This window comes from Rhinoraja longicauda, chromosome 25, assembly GCF_053455715.1.
Source record: "Rhinoraja longicauda isolate Sanriku21f chromosome 25, sRhiLon1.1, whole genome shotgun sequence".
In the NCBI taxonomy this organism is placed as follows: Eukaryota; Metazoa; Chordata; class Chondrichthyes; order Rajiformes; family Arhynchobatidae; genus Rhinoraja; species Rhinoraja longicauda.
In genome coordinates this window covers 24028600-24044610 of record NC_135977.1, presented here as the reverse complement: position 1 = coordinate 24044610, position 16011 = coordinate 24028600, and positions in this window count along the sequence as shown.

Here is a 16011-nt window from a genome sequence, read left to right as displayed (position 1 = left end):
TTAAACTCAGAAAAACATGAGACTGCATATAGTGGGAACCTTGAGCAAAACACAAAGTGCTGGAGGAATTCAACGGATCAGGCAGCACCCGTGGAGGGAATGGGCAAACGGCGTTTCAGGTGGGGAAATGAAACACGTTGAGCTTGCGAAGGAGGGGAGGGTGTGGAGGGGCTGACGGGAATGTGTGCGACAGGGTGAGGGTCAAAAGAGACCGATGCAAATGTTGATGCTGAGGGTTGAGGAGAATGCTGGACAATTGATGTCGATCTGTCTGAAGAAAGGTGCTCATCGAGGCACTCCACACAAGGAGAACATGGATAGATGACGTTTCGGGTCAGAATCCTTCTTCAGATCAGTAACAAATCCTATTCGTATTCTCCACAGTTGCTGCCTGAACCACCCAGTTACTCCAGCACTTTGCATCTTTTTTTTTTAAACCAGCAGCTGCACTTTCTTTTGTATTCATAGAAGGAGATGGATGAGGACAGAGGGGAGTGAAATATCGCAATGATGGGACTGTGAGATACAAAATCCTGCAGTTGCTAGAAACATAGAAACATAGAAAATAGGTGCAGGAGTAGGCCATTCGGCCCTTCGAGCCAGCACCGCCATTCAATATGATCGTGGCTGATCATCCAAAATCAGTACCCCGTTCCTGCTTTTTCACCATATCCCTTGTTTCCGCTGGTCCTAGGAGCCTTATCCCTAACCAGTCTGAAGAAGGGTCTCGACCTGAAACATCACCCATTCCTTCTCTCCAGAGATACTGCCTGTCCCGCTGAGTTACTCCAGCATTTTGTGTCTATCTTCAGCTAAATCTAACTCTCTCTTGAAAACTCTAGAAAATTGAAACAAAAATGAATGTTGGCAGCAGCTCCGATGCAAACTTAAACGGCTGGCTATCTGAAATGATTCAACTCAGTGTTGACTGGAATATACGAACTGACCCTTGAACTGAGATTGTTAGAACAGCGTAAGATGCCAACGACTGAGAGATCAGAGTGAGATAAAATTATAAAAGGACTGGACAAGCTAGATGCAGGAAAAATGTTCCCAACATTGGGGGAGTCCAGAACCAGGGACCACAGTCTAAGAATAAAGGGGAGGCCATTTAAAACTGAGGTGAGAAGAAACTTTTTCACTCAGAGAGTTGTGAATTTGTGGAATTCTCTGCCACGGAAGGCAGTGGAGCCCAATTCACTGGATGAATCTAAAAGAGAGTTAGATAGAGCTCTAGGGGCTAGTGGAATCAAGGGATATGGGGAGAAGGCAGGCACGGGTTATTGATTGTGGATGATCAGCCATGATCACAATGAATGGCGGTTCTGGCTCGAAGGGCCAAATGGCCTCCTCCTGCACCTACTTTCTATGTTTCTATGTTTCCATGTTTCTAAAGAATTAAAGTGACAGATGATTGTCCCTTACGGGCAGCACCAGAGACTCGAGTTTGATGTGGGTGCCGTCTGTACGGAGTTTGTGTGGGTTTTTCCGGACGCTCCAGTTTCCTCCCACATTCCAAAGACAGACAGGTTTGTAGTTTAATTGGCTTCTGTAAAAGTGAAATTGTCCCGAGTGTCATATTTCAAGTTGTCAGTTTGATTTATTGAAAGACACAGCATGGAAGCAGATCCTTCGACCCACCGAGTCTACGCCAACCATCAATCACCCACGCAGACCAGTTCTATCCATTTTCTCCCAGGGTGCTGTCTGACCTGCTGAGTTACTCCAGCGCTTTGTGTCTATCTTTGGCATACACCAGCATCTGCAGTTCCTTCTTATTGCATTCTTTGCTAATCCACTTTCTCATCCACTCCCTATGGACTCGGAGCAACTTACAGAGGCCAACTAACCCACAAACTCGCCCGCCTTTGGGATCTGGGTGGAAGTGGGAGCACCCGGAGGAAACCTAAGCGGTCACAGGGAGAACGTGCAAACTCCACACAGACGGCACCCGAGGTTGGGATCGGCCTCGGGTCTCTGGCGCTGCGGGGCAGCAGCTCTACCCGCTGCGCCACTGCGCACAGCCCAGCGCTAAACATTTTTTACCAGGCTAATTCCAAAGTGTTCTAGATGGATGCACTGCACTCATTCCAGTCCACACAAGTTCCATCGCAGGCAATAAGTGGCGACTCGTCTCAGACTGCAATTTGAAGACAGCTCCACAAGGAATGAGGATTCTTGAATCTCTTTTCTCTCAGGCGCTTCGACGAGGCTTTAATTGAAATTGGTTTGGACAGCCTTAGCCCTTATCCCAGTGGACACCGGCTTGAAAAATCGACCTGACCCTAATTTGATATTGCGAGGAGCGGTAAATAAATTGTCGGGCTGGACAACAGAGGTCAGGACTTCAAGCATAATGTTGGACCAGGAGCTTTAACACACTCTGACCATTGCGACTTTGATGTATTGTCCTATAATCTAGCAGAAACAGAATCACGGGATGGAAACGTGATATTTGTCGTGGGCACAGCTGCTGGGTAACTGGGCATCTTGTTCTATGAAGGTTTCAAAATGAATTCACATTAAGTCCCATCAAGATTTAAGCTCACAGATAACATGTAACCATGTTATAGGAAAGATGTTGACAAGCTGGAAAGGGTGCAGAGATTTCACAAGGGTGGTGCTCGGGCTCGAGGGCCTGAGCTATCGGGAGAGGTAAAGCAGGCTCAGTGTTCCTTGGAGCGCAGGAGGATGAGTGGCGATCATATAGAGGTGTACAAAGAGGAATGGAATTCTTTGAGAATCGGGTAGATGCACAGAGCCTGTTGCCCATGTTGGCCGGTGTGGGCAGGTTGGGCTGGAGGGCCTAGTTTCCACGCTGCAAGACTATGATTCTATGAACACTGTCGCCATCGTTGGAGCGCAGGAGGCTGAGGGGTGATCTAATATGTGTATAAAAATCATGAGGGGAATAGATATGGTGAATGCACAGAGTCTTTTACCCAGTGTAGGGGAATCAAGAGGACATACAGTAGGTTTGAAGTGATAGGGACAAGATTTAATATGAAGCTGAGGAGTAACCTTCTTACTCGGAGGTGGGTATATGGAAGGAGCTGCCAGACGAGGTCAGTGAGGCCGATACTATGACACCATTTAAAATAAACACTTGGACAGGTGCAAGGATAGGAAAGGTTTAGAGGGGTTTGGGCAAACAATGGGTGAATAGGACGAGCTTGGACATCTCATTTTGGTCGGCATAGATGAGTTACTCCTGTTTCCGGGCTTTATGAATCTACGAAAGTAAATAAGACAGTAAATAAAATAAAAGAATTAAAGACTTCTGAAGATCAGTGATATTGTTAGAATGGAGATACTCAATATCTTATCAGCATTATTACCATAATAAATGCAGGCTTCCATGATTGAAGTGATCCCTGGAGATGTGGTATCATAAGAGCTCGTGTGAATCATTACAGAATCTATTTCAATGATGTCGATCCAAGTGTATCGTTCACATTTCTATCATGCAAACAAGACTCAAGAAGTCAAATCAATAAATGGTGTATTGAAATCAATGAATGCTGCATTCATTCTTCATCTGCTGGGGCTGCAATCACATTGAGGTTAGAAGTGGCTCTCTTACTTAGTCAGAGCTTTGGAACTAATGTGATAGAAAATAAACTTAGATAACATGGCTCTCGAAACCTGTGGGGTAATATGGAGATATAGTTTAGAATTTTATGTCATGTAAAAGAATGTAGAAACAAGAAATTGCAGAGAGAGAGAGAGAGAGAGAGAGAGAGAGAGAGAGAGAGAGAGAGAGAGAGAGAGGGGGAGGGAGGGGGAGAGGGGGAGGGGGGAGAGGGGGAGGGAGGGGGAGAAGGAGAGGGAGAGAGGGGGAGAGGGGGAGAGAGAGAGAGAGAGAGAGAGAGAGAGAGAGAGAGAGAGAGAGAGAGAGAGAGAGAGAGAGAGAGAGAGAGAGAGAGAGAGAGAGAGAGAGAGAGAGAGAGAGAGAGAGAGAGAGAGAGAGAGAGAGAGAGAGAGACTAAACTAGGGGTGGCAGTGTTACAGAAGTCTTCAACTTCTCACTACTAGGACCCGAGGTATGGTTTGATTTGGTTTAGTTTAGTTTAGATTAGTGGAAACAGGCCCTTCGGCCTAACGAGTCCACACCAGCCAGCGATCCCCGCACACTAACACTATCCTACACACACTAGAGACAATTTACATTTTGTACCAAGCTAATTAATCTACCAACGTGTACGTCTTTGGAGTTGTGGGAGGAAGCCGGGGAAAACCCACACAGATCACGCGGAGAGCATACAAACTTGATACGGACAGCACCCGTGGTCAGGGTGGAACCCGGGTCTCTGGCGCTGTAATGCAGGAACTCTACCGCTGTGCCACCATACCACACCGTGTTAGTTGAATGCACACTGTCTTTTGTCTACTATTCATGTTCAGTCTTCAGTCCTTTAGTTGTAATTCCATAGTTTCTTTGTTTTGGTAATTATGGTGTGTTGATTTTTTTTAGCTAGGGTCTGCAGATATTTTAATGCTTTGCCCTGATGCCATACAACCATTTGTACCTGAATACAAGGTTTAAAATGCTACTTCTGCCCCCATTGAGAATTCAGTGATCCTACGTTGACCTTGGCACTCAACCTGACGAAGGAAAAGGAAGAACTTCACGTGGAAGAACTTCGACTTCAGTCTGAAGAAGGGTCTCGACCCGAAACGTCACCCATTCCTTCTCTCCAGAGATGCTGCCTGACCCACTGAGTTACTCCAGCTTTCTTCGGTTTAAACCTGCATCTGCCGTTCCTTCCTACAAACTTCATGTGGAGTCGGGCGATCTGGCAGATGAAATTTCTGCATTGCGACAAACCCCATTTGGCAAGGAGAAGCGTCGAGTTGAGATAAAGCAGAAGATGCGCATTACCCCGCTGAATCTTCCTTCGTGTGCCAACCACAACAATCAAAAGTGGCAATTGGTGCTTCAGAGGACCATAGTTGACGCTTTGCTGCCAATTTTGCCAGTTCTGTGGAACTGCCCAGGGTGGACTACGAGGACTTAAAACAGCTCCCACCCCACCCCACTGAATGAAATAAAACATAACTTAAGCAAAAGCTGCCGTGATATGCAGAGTTCTGTGATACTTTCTAATCCTTTGAAGAGCGGGTGGAAACCACTGTCAGCATTCCGAAGGAAAAGTTGCTGATGTACCTGCAACGTAGGTTTCAGAGATGCGTTGAATACTGCTGCTAATGTCAGCGTTCAGGAATCAAGTCTCTGTTATCGGCAGACTGAAGACTTTGGAGCATTTGAAATGTTTCCCATAATAGAGAAATTTGAAAGTCTACTTTCTGGTGTTGCGAGATTTTGTTTAATATTCACTCATCTCTCTATCCTGAGTAAATTCAGGAAGGAACCTATAAATACTTAATACTGGAGCTGCTCAACTGTACATTGAATTATTCATCAAAAACAGCAGGAACCTTTCTACATTTTATTTGTTAAGGACTCAGTCTAAGTTTTATAGTTGCTTTACAACAGAATCTGAGTTTCACATCAACCTCGTTGACCAAAACCTGTTATAAGGGCTCAATGTCAAGTACAAAGGCTGTCATAGAGGCATAGAGCACTGAAACAGGCCCTTCAGCCCAACTTGCCCATGCCGACCAAGATGCCCCAACTACACTAGTCCCACCTGCCCACGTTTGGCCCATATCCCTCTCAGATAGAGCTCTTAAGGATAGCGGAGTCAGGGGGTATGGGGAGAAGGCAGGAACGGGGTACTGATTGAGAATGATCAGCCATGATCACATTGAATGGCGGTGCTGGCTCGAAGGGCCGAAGGGCCGAATGGCCGAAGGGCCGAATGGCCTCCTCCTGCACCGATTGTCTATTGTCTATTGTCTATTGTACACCTTTCCTATCCATGTACCTGTCCAAATGTCTTTTAAATGTTGTAGTCCCTGCCTCAACTCGCCCCTCTGGCAGCTCGTTCCAGACACCCACTCCCCTTTGTGTGACAAAGTTGCCCCTCAGGTTTCTATTGAATTTTCCCCCTCTCACCTTAATGTCCAGATACCCAGGGTTTTGACTTCATGAACATTATAGATTCCAAAAATTGTTAAATAGAGCAATGAATGTAAGGAAGAATCTGGTGTGTTGCCATAATCTGGCATTCCACGAAGATTGCTTATGCATTTCGAATCCAGCATGTGCAATAACATCAGTTGTGTCAATGTGAAATGGGTGCTTGCAGGTCAGTGTGGCTTCTGAGCAGTTGCTTTGTTGTAGAAGATTAATGATAAAAACTTTACATGTAGAATCGTGTATGCACGATTCAAGGCTTCCCGCCGGGCCTCGGCTGCAGACTGGGAATGTATGTGAGGCGGCGTGGTTTCACAGAAACATAGAAAATAGGTGCAGGAGTAGGCCATTCCGGCCCTTCAAGCCAGCACCGCCATTCAATATGATCATGGCTGATCATCCAAAATCAGTGCCCAGTTCTTGCTTTCTCCCCTTGATTCTTTTAGCCCTTAGAGCCACATCCAACTATATCTTGAATACATCCAGTGAATTGGCCTCCACTGCCTTCTGTGGCAGAGAATTCCACAGATTCACAATTTTCTGGGTGAAAAAGTTTTTTCTCATCTCAGTCCTAAATGGCCTACCCCTTATTCTTAAACTGTGACCCCTGGTTCTGGACTCCCCCAACATGGGGAACAATTTTCCTGCATCTAGCCTGTCCAAACCCTTAAGAATTTTATATGTTTCTATAAAATCCCCTCTCATCCTAAATCCCAGTGAATACAAGCCCAGCCGACCCATTATTTCATCCTACGTCGGTCCATAATAGAGAAATTTGAAAGTCTACTTTCTGGTGTTGCGAGATTTTGTTTAAAATTCACTCATCACACCAGGTTAATTCCCATCCCGGGCTCAGTCGACCGGTTCATCGAGCCGGGCTCCGATCCGCAACCCAGGCTTCCCATCCCGGGAATTAACCTGGTGCACCTGGAGTCTCGATGCCTCCCAGATGGCTGTGGGGAAGCCTGGGTTGCGGATCGGAGCCCGGCTCGATGAACCGGTCGACTGAGCCCGTGGCACGGGCCCGGCTCGGCACCACAGAGGCTTCAGGAGAGGACCCGGCCGGCAGCGTTGTGGAGAGGTCAGTACGGCGGCCGATGATGGCGCAGACCGACGGATGAGGCAGACATGTGAAGTAAGGACGTCGCTGCCGAGGGAAGGAGCGAAGGAGGACCTGGTGTGGGGGGGACCGCCGTTAAGGGGGGGGAGGGGAGGGGAGAATGGGGGACAATGGGGACCTGGTGTGGGGGGGGCTGGCATGAGGGGGGGAGGGGAGGAGAGAACGAGGAGAGAACGAGGGCCAATGGGGACCTGGTGTGGGGGGGGACCAGCGTGAGGGGGGGGGGGGAGGGGAGAACGAGGGACAATGGGGACCTGGTGTGGGGGGGACCGGCGTGAGGGGGGGGGGAGGGGAAGAACAAAGGGGGAACTGGCGCGGGGGGAGGATTTGTAACTTCATGGGAGACTTGGCAAGGTATGCAAGCAAAGAATTGCACTGTGACGTGTCACATGTGACAATAATGTTTTCATTAAGTTTTCATTCATTCATTCATTCATTCATATGTGCAGACCTTCACAGTGAATGGCAGGGCCCTGGGGAGTGTTGTAGAGCAGAGCGATCTAGGAGTACAGGTACATAGTTCCCTGAAAATGGTGTCACAAGCAGATAGGGTGGTAAAGAAGGCTTTTGGTACATTGGTCTTCATCTGTCAAAGGTATTAATTATAGAAGAAGACGCAGAGTAATGGAGTAGCTTACGGGCAAAATCTCAGGAGAACATGAAGAGGCAATGGTCTGAAGAATCGGACTGAAGAAGGGTCTCGACCCGAAATGTCACCCATTCCTTCTCTCCAGAGATGCTGCCTGTCCCATTGAGTTACTCCAGCATTTTGTGTTTATCTTCGGTGTTAACTGGCATCTGCAGTTCCTTCTTACACGTGAATCGATAACGTTTCGGGTCGGGAGGCTTCTTCAGATTCAGTACTGAAGTTGGGACGCTATGTTGCGGTCGTACAAGAGGTTGCTGAGGCACCATTTGAAGTACATCATTCTTTTAAAGATCACATTATAATCGCCACTGTGTTGATGGCCTTGTATCACCACTGTTGGAGTCGTGCAATCACTCTGTGCCCAATTAGTTCCCGATATTCTCAGAGACTCACCAGAAATAGCTATCATCTTTAAACATGCTTCTTGCTAATGGAAAATTCCTCAATTCTTGTTTATTGGCATCCGATTTCAAGGTGGAGCAGTCTGCATTGTGTCATATTGACATATTGACATATAGATTATAAGTCTTAAATCATAATTTCAAATTGCTGTTCATTTTTATAAGTACGGGTTAATTGGCAACTACTAGTGTTCGTGCTATTTTGTGATTTTGATTTCATTTGGCAAGCTGAAAGTTAAATGATCAAGTTAATACTGGTGCCGTAAATTTAAGAAAATCAAATGGAGTCATTGTGGGTAAGAAGATGTAAGAGCAAATGCCGATGCCCAAGACCGCAAGAAATTGCAGAGAGCTGCAGATATAGCCCAGTCCATCACACAGGCCAAACTCCCCACCATTGACTCCATCTACACTTCACGCTGCCTCAGAAAAGCAGCCAACATAATCAAAGGCTTGTCCCACCCTGGTCATTCTTTCTTCTCCCTACTCCCATCCGGCAGAAGGTACAGAAACTTGAAAGCGCGCACCACCAGACTCAAGAACAGCTTCTTCCCCGCTGTTATCAGGCTTCTGAACGGTCCTTCCATAAGATAGGGTACTGTCCAATTCACCTCCACCCCATTACGGACATCGGACTTTGCCTATGGAACTGATGTGCTACAATGCTAAGAACTATATTCTGCATTCTGTGCCTTGTATTTTACCCCACCTGTAGCCCTTGAGTTTGACAGTTGTATTTATGTACAGGCATGGAGTCATACTGCATGGAAACAGGCCCTTCGGCTTTCCACAACCCCCTTTTTCTTGACCCTGGTGCAGACCCATTCTCCCACTGTCCCACCACACCCCTCCAACCATCCCCTTCCACCCTTATCTCTCCCTCTGGCTTTACATTTCATAGAGTCATAGAGTCGTACAGCGTGGAAACAGTTCCTCCGGCCCAACTTGCCCAAACAGCCCAATCTCTGTCTGCACTAGTTCCACCTGCCTGCATTTTGCCCTGATCCCTCTAAACCCACCCTGTCCATGTACCTGTGTAAATGATTCTTAAACATTGCAACAGTCCCTGCCTCAACTACATCCTCCAGCAGCTCGAAGGTATCACAAAATGCTGGAGTAACTCAGCGGGTCAGGCAGCATCTCAGGAGAGAAGGAATGGGTGGATGTTTCGGGTCGAGACAGAAAGACCCGAAGGGTCTTGACCCGAAACATCACCCATTCCTTCTCTCCTGAGATGCTGCCAGACCCGCTGAGTTACTCCAGCATTTTGTGATACCTTCGATTTGTACCAGCATCTGCAGTTATTTTTCTACACAACTCCTCCAGCGGCTCGTTCCATACACCCACTGCCCTTTGTGTAAACGAAGCAATCTCGTTCACTACTTTATGCACCTCTTTCAAACCTCTCTCCTTATCAATACGCCCGTTGTCTTCTTGTCTTCTTTTTGTCTCCTTTAATCACCTTTTGTCTCGTTCTCATCTCTGGCCATTGTCCACCCATCTGCTATTCAACCCACCCCCCTCTCACAGTATACCCACCTATCACTTGCCAGTCTTTGACCCCACCCCCGCCTTGTTTCTTCCTTTCTGCCTCACCCCTATTACAATCAGTCTGAAGAAATGTTCCAACCCAAAATGTCACCTGTCCATGTCCTCCAGAGATGCTGAAGTTCGAGACAAAATGCTGGAGTAACTCAGTGGGACAGGCAGCATCTCTGGAGGGAAGGAATGGGTGACATTTCGGGTCGAGACCCTTCTTCAGACTGCCTGACCAGCTGCGTGACTCCAGTACTTTGTGTTCTCCAAAAGATTCCAGCATCTGCTGTTCCTTGTGTACAAACCATAAACATTGGTAGTCTTTCCACCATTAGCACTGCCTGCACTTTTGATCTGTCTGCTCTCCACTGTACTTCAGGCAGGGGGAAAATAATGACCTTTAAGAAGGTGATATTGATTGTTAACTTACTCTTGGGCCTGCTTTGCTCCTTATAAAACTGGTGGCGGTAATGATTATAGATTTATCATCCACACTCTTATTGGTGCTTCGGGAAGTTCCAGGTCCCCAGCCCATTTTCAGCCTTCGGATTATGCATGAAACGTCTCTGTGCTTTTTCTAAATACAGTCCAAAGTAGGTGAAATCTGTTGCTATTTATTGTTAAGATCCATTTGACAAATAATCCCAAGTTAATAGTCTAATGACCATATTACCCGGGCAGTAATGGGATTTTATGCTGCGTATTGAAACAAAAAATGTAATTTGTTCTCAGCTAGTTCAACTGCTTGCCCGGCAACGGTTGCAATGAGATGTTTTAATACAACATATATCACATCTTAAATAAGCTACAAAATGCTGGAGTAACTCTAGTCAGAAGGGTCTTGACCCAAAATGCCACCTATCCATGTTCTCCATAGATGCTGCATGACCCGCTGAGTTACTCCAGCACTTTGTGTCTTTTTTTGCAAACCAGCATCTCCAGTTCCTTGTGTCTATTAACTAAGTTTCTTAGTCGAAGAGAAATTGGAAGATATGCCTGTTTTTGTGCTTCACATTTCCGATTTACCACTGCGAAGCTGACAGTTGTCACCAAAGTTAATCTGGCCTTGGGAAGGATGATTAAGATTTGGGCTGGAGTCAAAGGTAAGTGAAACATTGAAGTGGAACATCGCAAGCAGGTTCGAGCCATGTATGAGGAAGGATGTGCTGGCATTGGACAGGGTCCGGAAGGGGATCATGAGAATGATCCCAGGGATGATTGGTTTAGCATATGAGGAGTGTTTGATGGCTCTGGGCCTGTATTCGCTGGAGTCTTGAAGGATGAGGGGGGATTTCTCATGTGCCAGAGACCCGGGTTCGATCCTGACTACGGGTGCTGTCTGTACGGAGATTGTACTTGTGACCGCGTGGGTTTTCTCCGGGTGCTCTGATTTGCTCCCACACTCCAAAGAAGTGCAGGTTTGTAGGTTAATCGGCTTGGGTAAACCTGTAAATTGTCCCAAATGTGCAGTGTAGTGCCAGTGTGCGGGGATCGCTGGTGGGCGCGGGCTCGGTGGGCCGAGGGGCCTGCTTCCATGCTGTATCGCTAAAGTAAACTAAAACAAAATCCTTTTCAAACAAGTGTCCACTTCTCACATGTGAAAAGAGATCATTTAATTGACTACATGTCAAACCATCTTTTTGATGCATGAAATAATATTATATACAATACTCTAAGGGCCAATGCGGTAGACTGCCTCTTAAAATGAAATATATCTGTGCCTTGCCAAGCCCCATTGATCCCCCACAAACAATCACATTGTGATTCAGTGTTCTCTCAGGTGGGAACATCCGACTTATTGTTAACGGAATAACGGGATTGCATTTTACGCTGAAATGAGCAAAAACATTCGGATGCTGAATTGTTAGGAGAGGATTTTCGAAGTGGACTGAAGCTGGAGGGTCCTGCCTTGTCATTGATCCCTTGCAATAAGCACCGTTGTTGGTCTAAATTGCCCCTAGTGTGTGTGTAGGGAAGTGTTAATGTACAGGGATTGCTGGTCGGCACGGACCCGGTGGGCCGAAGGGCCTGTTTCCGCACCATATCTGTATCTCTAAACTAAACTAAACTAAACACAAAGCACTGGGGGAAATCAGCAGGTCAGGCAGCATCTGAAGAGGGAATGGGCGGGGGACGTTTTGGGTCAGGACCCTTCCTCAGACAGGGGCTGTTGATTTTCTTGAATTCAGGCTGCGGATAAACAAATAAGCTGTTGGCAGAGAGAGATGGCAGTGACTTGCCTTGAACCTAATCGGTTGACAACACTGTCATGGTGTGAACATTTAGAGAGCTGGAAAGCAGCAACAGATACAACAAAACTCAGTTGCCTTGGAGCATTAAATATCCAGGGATACTTGAACTGAAATGGAGCAGCTGACTTGAGAGGAATGCATTTGATAAATGATAGGAATAGCAATGGTTAAAGTAAATGAACCTGATTTTGATCCATGACGTGAGATTAGAGAGGCTTGGAATCATTCTGGGAAAACAGCCTTGTTCTAATGGTATTCCTTACAAGGGAAATTAGTGTTTCAGTATTTAATGTAATTTAAAGATTGCGCGAAGAAATCACATTTTTCTTCGAGCGGCAGAATGGAATTAAGCGTTCGGTTCTCGCGGTGTCAACTGTTCTAAGCATTTACATTTATATGATCCCCGTTGCAGACTGGCGTGAAGCGATAAGGCCGATACAACAGGGCTCCCCTTCACTGTTCTGCAAGTTAGACAGGCACAAAAGGCTGGAGTTACTCAGCGGGTCAGGCAGCATCTCTGGAGAAAAGGTATAAGTGACCTTTCGGGTTGGTGAAGGTGAAAAGATTTAATAGGAATCTGAGGGGGTAACTTTTTCACACAAAGGGTGGTGGGTGTATGGAATGAGCTGCCAGAGGAGGTAGTTGAGGCTGGGACTATCCCAACGTTTAAGAAACAGTTAGACAGGTACATGGATAGGACAGGTTTGGAGGGATATGGACCAAATGCAGGCAGTGGCACTAGTGTAGCTGGGACATGTTGGCCGGTGTGGGCAAGGTGGGCCGAAGGGCCTGTTTCCATGCTGTATCACTCCATGACTCTATGACTTTTCTTTAGACTGAGAGTCAGGGGAGGGGGAAACAAGAGGCATGAACAGGTACAAAGAACAAAGGAATGAAAGGTTTGCAAAAGGACAAATCAAAGCCAGCAACGATGATCAAGGAAAGGTGGAGCCCACAATGGTCCATTGTTGGCTGTGGAGAAGGTGATAACATTGTTGGTTGTGGAGAAGGTGATAACAAGTGAATACAAACGGTCTATCTTCAGTTCCTTCCTACACATTTTGACAGTTCTGCAAGGTTAAGGTATCTCTAACTAAATTTCAGTTGATCTTCCAAGTTAGTTATTTTTGGTCACAAATTTAGACTTTAGAGATACGGCCCAAAGAGTCCAAGCCAACCCGTGATCACCCCGTACACTAGCACTATCCCACACACTATAATAATAATAATAATAATATATTTATTTTATATAGCGCCTTAACACATGCACAAAGCGCTTTACAAATACAATTAACATAGAAACAAACAGACAAACAGACAAACTATCCTGACGGAAAAGCGGCGAATACTCAACGCCAGCGTCCTCTCACGTCAGGGTCCGGCAGTAGACATTAAAGAACACAAGACACACAGATACAATTTTTTACACAAAACAGCCATCACAGTGATTGCTCTAGGCATACCCTCACTGTGATGGAAGGCAAAGTCTTATCTCCTCCTCGTTCTTCTCCCGTGGCGCCACGAGGCGATCGAGGCTCCCAACCCCTTGAAGCCCCCACCGGGCGATGGAAAGTCCCAGGGTCGAGCCGAGCAGGCCGATGAAAGTCCTGAGCCCCCACCGGGCGATGGAAAATGCCGCGGCCGAGCCACGCAGGGCGATGAGAGTCCTGAGCCCCCACCGGGCGATGTAAAGTGCTGCGGCCGAGCCACGCAGGGCGATGAAGGGCCTGCGGGCGGGTTGATCGTGCCTCGTGCTTCGGGGCGGTCGAAGCTGCTACGGCTGGAGCTCCCAAAAGCCGGTCGCCAGCCAGGGACCTGCGAGCTCCCGATGTTGCGGTCTGCAGGGCCCACGGCCGAAGCCTCCGAGATGGTAAGTCCAGGCCCTGCGACCGGAGTCTTCGAGGTCGATCCCAGCTGGAGGCCGCCGACTCCACGATGTTAGGCCGTTGCGCGAACGGAGATACGACACGGTAAAGGTCGCATCTCCGTTGAGGAGGAGATTTAAAAAAAGGTTTCCCCCAACCCCCCACCACCCCCCTACATACACAGAATTAAAAATAAAACAAAACGTACATTTAACATCAACAATGACAAAAAAACACAACAAAAAAAAAACGGAGACTGCCGGTGAGCCGCAGCTGCAGAACACAGCCACGCCCCACTAGGGACAATTTACAATTTTTCCCAAAACCAATTATCCTACAAATCTGTACATCTTTGGCGTGTGGGAGGAAACTGGAGGAAAGCTAGGTGGTCACAAGGAGAACGTACAAACTCCGTACAGACAGCACCCGTAGTCAGGGTCGAACCCGGGTCTCTGGCGCTGTAAGGCAGCAACTCTACCGCTGCACCACCGTGCCGCCCTTAATGCTCTGAGGCAGCAGCTCAATTGAGGTCAGGTGGCATTTGCGGATGCTTCAGGTCAGGACACTTCTTCAGAGAATGAAGAAGGTGTCCCAACCCAAAACGTCACCTGTCCATTCTGAGTACACTGATCAATGGTTTCAGATATCTGCCATCGATTGGGCCAGGATTGGCAACACATTGTTTAGTCAATCAGTACACATGTGCCCCAAGGCACCAGTCTACAAGCTTTGGTGGTTTCTGGATTGTACGAGCTTTTGCTATAAACTTTTCTTCGTGATTTGAGGAGACAGAGTGGATCTTAATTAACATCTTTGTTTTTTTTTGTTGTTCATCCTATTGCAAGTACAGCTTGATTTTTGGCAATCCTGCCCATGAGGTTCACAACAGTTTACTGAATATGAGTTTTCGTTCAGCTACAACATTGATCAAAGAAGACGGATAATACAATATTACAACTAGAAATACCTTCTCCAGTGAATAACGTAGATGGAGAAGCGCGAGGACCAATGTTCAATTATTTATCTCTGTGGTTTTTGTGGACATTTAAGAACTTGTAAATAGAAATTATAAACAATAAATGGAAGCACAGCAGGCCAGTCAACATCCACAGAGAAAGAAACATTAATTATTTATGGGAAGGAACTGCAGATGCGGGTTTATACCGAAGATAGACACAAAATCCTGGAGCAACTCAGGGAAAAAATTGGTGATGTCTGAAGAAGGGTCCTGACCCAAAATGTCACCTATTCTTTTTCTCCAGAGATGCTGCCCGACCCGCTGAGTTACTGCATCATTTTGTGTGTGAGAAACATTAATCGTCAGGCGGCACAGTGGCACAGCTGGTAGAGCTGGTGCCCCACAGCGTCGGAGACCTGAGTTCGATCCTGACGTCGGATGCTGTCTGCGTGGAGTTTCCATGTTCTGCTTGTCACCCCGTGGGTTTCCTCCGGGTGCTCCGGTTTACTCCCACATTCCGAAAACATGCGGGTTTGCCGGTTAATTCGCCTCCGTAAAACGCCACTAATATGTAGGGAATGTGGGATGACATGGAACTGATGTGAATGTTTCACCAAAGGTTGGCGTGGGATTGTTGGGCCAAAGGGCCTGCTTCCATGCTGTATTTCTGAACTAAACTAAATTAAAATGAATAGGACCTTTTATTGGAGTGTTTCTATTCATTTGAATTTTTCTCAACGTATCTCCATATTCTGACAGAAATCCGATCCGCTCTGATGTGTACAGGGATGTAATGCTGAGGCTTTATAAGTGGACTGCATTTGGAGTGTTGTGAGTATTCGGGCCCTATTTCTGAGGAGGGATGTGCTGGCGTTGGAGAGGGTCCGGAGGAGGTTTACGAGAATGATCCTGAGGATGATTGGTTTAACATATGATGAGCATTCGACAGCACTGGGCCTGTGCTCGCTGGACTTTAGAAGGATGAGGAGGGACCAAAGAAAACCTCCTTGTTTCAGATGCCGCTAATTCCTCTTGGCCTTAGGACAGCACAGTGGCGCAGTGTTAGAGCTTCTGCCTTACAGCACCAGAGACCTGGGTTTGATCCTGACCACAGGTGCTGTCTGTGCAGAGTTTGTAAATTCTCCCTGTGACCATGTGGGTTTTCTCCGGGTGCTCTGGTTTCTACCCAC